This window comes from Nicotiana tabacum, chromosome 23 (genome assembly GCF_000715075.1).
Source record: "Nicotiana tabacum cultivar K326 chromosome 23, ASM71507v2, whole genome shotgun sequence".
In the NCBI taxonomy this organism is placed as follows: Eukaryota; Viridiplantae; Streptophyta; class Magnoliopsida; order Solanales; family Solanaceae; genus Nicotiana; species Nicotiana tabacum.
In genome coordinates this window covers 80,068,341-80,074,340 of record NC_134102.1, presented here as the reverse complement: position 1 = coordinate 80,074,340, position 6,000 = coordinate 80,068,341, and positions in this window count along the sequence as shown.

Below are 6,000 nucleotides of genomic sequence, written 5' to 3'. Positions count from 1 at the left end.
AGACGATGGCATAACACTAATGGTGGAGCTGCTACGGCGTTAATGGAGGAAAGCCGGGGTAATTTGGTATATGAGGAAGAAGGCGACGGCGTTCTTAATCCTAAGTTGCTAGGGTTCGTCTGTCTCTGTTGTGGTTCGGCCTCTTTTTTTGTGTAGAGGAATTAGGTTAGGTCTAATATCAAATGGGGAGTGGGTATGGGCTTGAGGGAGGAGTGGATTGCCAGAATTTGGGCTCAGGTTTGGGCCAAATTTGCCTTTAAAAGTGGCCCTTTAATTCTACAAAGCTAAAATATTAATTTCTTTTCCTAAAATATCATACCATAAAAATGTAAAATCAATCCTAATTAATTAAAATATCTATATTATGACATGAAACTATTTTTTGGTATTTTCAAGAATTATACTAAAATAAAAATGGGTTAAAAGTGATATCTTTCTAAAAATACCTAATACATGTATTAAATAGAAAAACTAAAACTACTTTTGTATTTTCAAACATATGTTTTAAAATTAAAACTAAAAGTTCACTGAAATCCTATTAAAAATAAAAATAAACAAATATTTTTGAAATATTACTTTTAAAAGTTACGCGGGTCAAAAATTACATGCTTACAACTGCCCCTCTTTGCTTGGAAACACGAAGAGTTTTTGGAGCAAAGAACAATAAGCAACGTAATTGATTTATGACCCGACGCTTATTCAAAACGAAACAAAGACGGATAAAAGATTGTGACCGAGCCCTGGTATTTGAGTTGCCTACATATCGTTGGCTTTAAAGGAATCAGGTCACATGTAGTTCAGAGGTGAATGAAGTAATGGAGTGTGTGGAGAGGATAACAGAGTCGAGTGAGATACCGTTCCGTCGAGGTTCCGGTCCACGGTCCTGTTATTACATCAAAATAAAAAAATAAAAAAGACTAACTAAGCCTGTCAGCTATGAGTTACAAGATTCCTATCTATAAGTCTTCTAAAGCTTGATCTTGAGGCTTGAATGGTTCTTCATGCAGACTTTTGATTTGAACCTTGCTGCTTGCTAACTGCAGGTGCTGATTCATTCTTCTACAGCTTCTTCGGATCAAGACTGGACATGCGGTGCTCGTGTATTCAGTCATGCCTTGAGCAGTTCATGTCTTTCATCGGCTTATGCATTTTGGATTCACTTCTCTTTTTTCTTTTTTCTTTTTTTTTTCTTTTATTCTGGATTGAGACTTCTTCCTTTGGTCATCTCGGACTGTCAGCTCGCATTCTTGAGGCGAGCTTCTGCTACTTCTAACTTGAATTGAATTCTTAAATGACTTCCCTCGTTCTCCAGGTGGGCGCCTGATGACTTAAAACTCGAAATAAATTTCCTCATTCTCCAGGTGGGCGCCTGCTGACTTAAAAACTTGAAATAAATTCCCTCATTCTCCAGGTGGGCGCCTGCTACCTTAAAAACTTGAAATAAATTCCCCCATTCTCCAGGTGGGCGCCTGTGCTGACTTAAAACAGAAATGAATTCCCTCATTCTCCAGGTGGGCGCCTGATGTTGACTTAAAACTTGAAATGAATTCCCTCGTTTTCCAGGTGGGCGCCTGATGACTTAAAAACTTGAAATAAATTCTCCCATTCTCCAGGTGGGCGCCTGATTTTGACTTAAATCTAAAATAAATTCCCTCGTTCTCCAAGTGGGCGCCTGATGACTTAAAACTGAAATGAATTCCCTCGTTCTCTAGGTGGGCGCCTGATACTACAACAAAATAGACAAAACAAAAGAAACTTTTGTGCCCCAGTTTGCACTCGGAGGATTTGTGAGTTGTTAGCAAAACTATAAATCACTTATGTTATTGATGAATGATGCAATGATGAGAGTAAAATTGAAGGCTCGACTAGGATATGCGTCTCCTAAAGAAATAAAAATCTGAAAACCCCAAACTAAGAAGTGCGTCTCCTAAATTTGAGATTGAGCTTGCGAAAAACTATAAAGTAAGCTCGACTAAACTAAAAACAAACCCTATTCTCCAGGCGGGACCCCTGATTTCAAGAAAACTAAAGATTGATAACTTAAGAAAACTAAAATTGACCCTTCTTTTTTTCTCTTTTTTTTTTAAATAAAAAATCCAAACTTCCCCTTTCTTTTTTTTAAAACTTATTATCCTAGGAGAAAATTCATCAGACTAGGTCTTTTTTTGGTATCTTAGGAGAAAAATTCATCAGACTAAGACTTCTATCCTAGGAGAAAGTTCATCAGACTAGGTCTCTTTTTTATTATCTTAGGAGAAAGATTTTTATTGAGAGAAAATCTATCAGACTAGGACTTTTTATTCTAGGAGGAAAAATGTGAAGAGCAATGGCAACATTTTATGCACACTAGCAAGACAAATAAAGGTAAAGATTTGAGAAACTTCCCTTTTGTCGGCTCTTCTCTTCTCTTTTTTTTTTTGACACCCAAATTCCTTGCACTGCTTTATTCCTGTTTCAAACAAAGAAAATTTTGTCAGTTTTACAAGTGGTGGTCGGTTCGCGGCCTTGAGTCTTGGGTGGCTTGACTTTGTGATCATCCAACTTTGGAAGACTGACTGCATTGGTAGTTGGCTGCACTGCTGGGAGACTCTGTTGTTCCTTACAAGGGACCTTTACTTTCTGTATCAAACCTGATTGTTTCGCTCCTAATGCCATTTGTGTTTTGTGGCTCAATCAGCCTTATCTCAAAAAAAGAGATTTCTTTTCTTGGATAACCTTTTCAGATATCTTGAATGGCTTTTGCTTTTGGAGCAATTTTGTTTCTCAGGGAGAATCACAACTGGTAAGTGTCTTTTGCACAATGTGCCACTTCATAGTCCTTGTTCGGTACTACAGGGAATCCCTGATTAACCTTGAGGTTATCTTTGCTTGCTTTAGCCAAATAGGCTGACAAGAGTCTTTTGGGGGAAACATTCGTATTGCACGAATCCTCAAGACATGTTGGCTGTAACAACTGAGTGTGCTGGCCAAATTTACTTTGTGCAACTGAAAAGCTGGTAGCAGATTTTGAAATCTTTTCTTGCTTGTTTTGACAAGGACTGACTCAGAGCGAATGACACAATGATGCGAAGAAACAATATTAACAAGAAATACCCCTGTCGGGAAGGAAAGGAGGAAGATTTTTTTTTTTTGGGGGAGGGGGGCAGCTAGCCTTTATGAGCATGACATGCATTTTGGACTTAGCGGCCTGATCTTTCAAACTGTTCAAATCTTTCCTTTTACCATTCCTATGACATTTGAAGTCGGGCTTGTTTGTGCCAAATCTTTGCATCAGCTTCATGACTCACTTTCGACTAGTGGTGCCCCGAGAGGTTTTCACCAACAAGTCTCTCTCATTTATTCATCTCTGCTTACCGTCGTCTTACAGTGCCCGTGAGGGTTTTCACTAGTAAGACTCTCTCATTTGTTCTTCTTTATTTTTCTTTTTCTTTTGCTTTCTTGTATGAGCAACTTGACATTGTCCTATGTCGCGTGACAAACATTGCTCATTGTATGCTTCTCTTGACATTCCTGAAGGCATATCGGAAGGTCTTTATTTGGAAGGTTTTTGGATAGAGTTGGAAAGAAGGTTGACATGAAGGCTCAAAGTAGACTCAAAATGAGGGGTTGTAGACTTACAACTCCTGGAATCGACTCTTTCAAAAGTGAAATAAAATCTTTACCCTAGTTTCAGATATTGGGGATTTTTGGATTTTTTTTTTTTGAATTCTTATTTGGTTGGACCGAACCGTGTAAGGCTGCCTACTTATCCTTTTTAAAGGAATCAGGTCTAACGTAGTTCAAACATCTAACTTAACTCTTCTTTTTTTTATCTCTATCTTTTTTTTCACTTCTTTTTTTTTCTCTTTTCTTTTTTTTCAAAACAAGTTGCCCCAACTTTTATTTTCTGGGGGCATGAGCCTTTAACTGTTCTTTTCTTCTTATTTTGTTTTACTTGTACTTTCTAAGAGTTGCCCCAGTTTGTACTCTTTGGGCATGGACTTTTATTTTTATTTTTTTTATTTTTTTTTGGACTTTTAACTATAAACTAGATTCCAAAAGAGGGTGGTCGAAGAAAATAACACAGGCTCAAAAGGGGTAACAAAGGGTATAAAGTGTTGAGGTAGCACAAAAAGGGCCTCCCAGCCTCGAGAACGCCAAACATATTATCTTTTGCGGTCACAACATTGATGACCATGTTTGTCTTCTTGGTTTGTCGTAGTCGAAAGACACTTTCCATCCCTTAATGTCAAACTTTCCAACAAACTTCAATTGATTCTTTCCCAAACCCGATTTTCACCATGATTTGAAGGTAAAACTTACTCGAGCTTAATTCCAAAGTATTTCGACTCTTTGTTCAACCTCAAAAATATTTTTTTTTTTAGGTTATCCGATTCAAGATTAAATCAATTTTCTAAGATCTAGCCAAAAGTTCCGCATGCATGTCATGTCACTAGAACTAGCGGCGAAAGAACTGAGCATAGAATGAAACAAAGACAAAATGTATTTCATTGAATAACAGATAGAAGGATTTGACAATAAGACAAACAAACTGAAATCCGAGTTACGACCCTAAAATAACCCGGCTAATGAAAATAGCAACAAAACGAACAGACAAGACTCACACAAACAAAATAGAGGGATAGAAGAGTTTGACTCAATAAAATAAATAAAATCTGGATCACACCCTAGAATAACCCAGATAATAGAAAAAACATCAAAACAAACTACCAAGATTCCTTCCTAGTGAGGAGGGAATGACTTTTCAATTGCTAAGCTTGACATTTAGCCACAAATTTGCTCATCAGAATCACCATGGCCTTCTCCAATTTCAGTCGGCAAGTTACCGAGAGGATTCTCATACTCCATGTCACCACACATCATCCCCACAAAGTGTGCATCATCATGTGCATATAAAGGATTCTGCGTGATATTCTGGGTGTCATTATCTTGGATCACTATCAGTTTTTCCTGGATCATCCTTTCTATTTCTCTTTTCAAATCCCGACAACTTTCAACATTGTGCCCCTAGGCATTGGAATGGTATTCGCACCTTTTAGAAAGGTCAAAGTTTCTTGCACGTGGGTCCACATGATTTGGAGGAATAGGTGCAATCATGTCATAATGCTTTAATTTCTCAATCACACTTGCATAGAACTCTCCTATTGGTGTAAAATTATCTTTCAACCTTTGTTCCCCTCTATACCCCTGGTTCCGTTGTGGGTTATAGGGCATTTGAAAATTTTGTGGAGACTGGTGGAGATTTTGCGGTGCTGGTGCTCGCTTTCTGGGGTGTCTTGGTGGCTGGACAACATACTGAAATGGAGCAATAGAGTATTGTGGGTTCTGAGGTGGATAGTAGTGCTCAGGGGAATCATCGAAAACCTGATGAGTCTGCTCATACCTTCGAGATGTTCTCCTAGGACCACTTCTCGACCTTATTGTCATCATGGTTTCTTCATCCTTCTCATTCGTGTCACTAAAATTATCAAATTCAATCTTTACAGCCTGAGTTGCAGCTTTGAGAACTGCTTGACTTATAATTTTGCTTGTCTTAAGGCCATTCTCAACCATTTCCCCAATTTTGATTGCTTCCAAGAAGGATTTGCCAACTGCGGACATCATGTTTTGAAAATAATCTGGCTCTTAAGCCTAAAGGAAGACAGTGATTAGCTCGTGGTCATCCATGGGTGGCTTAACTCTAGCTGCTTGCTCTCTCCATTTAATGGCATAATCCCTGAAGCTTTCAGTCGATTTCTTCTTCAAGTTAGAAGTCGATTTCTTCTTCAAGTTAGAAAGGGAATTGCGGTCTGGGGCGATGTCGATATTGTACTGAAATTGTCTGACGAAGGCTCGGGCCATGTCATCCCAGACATGCCAGTGAGAGGTGTCTATATCAATAAACCTTTCAGAGGCCACCCCTGTCAAGCTTTCCCCAAAATAAGCCATTAGCAATTCTTCATTTCTTCCCGCACCTCTTAGCTGATTGCAATACCTTTTCAAGTGAGCTATGGGGTCGCC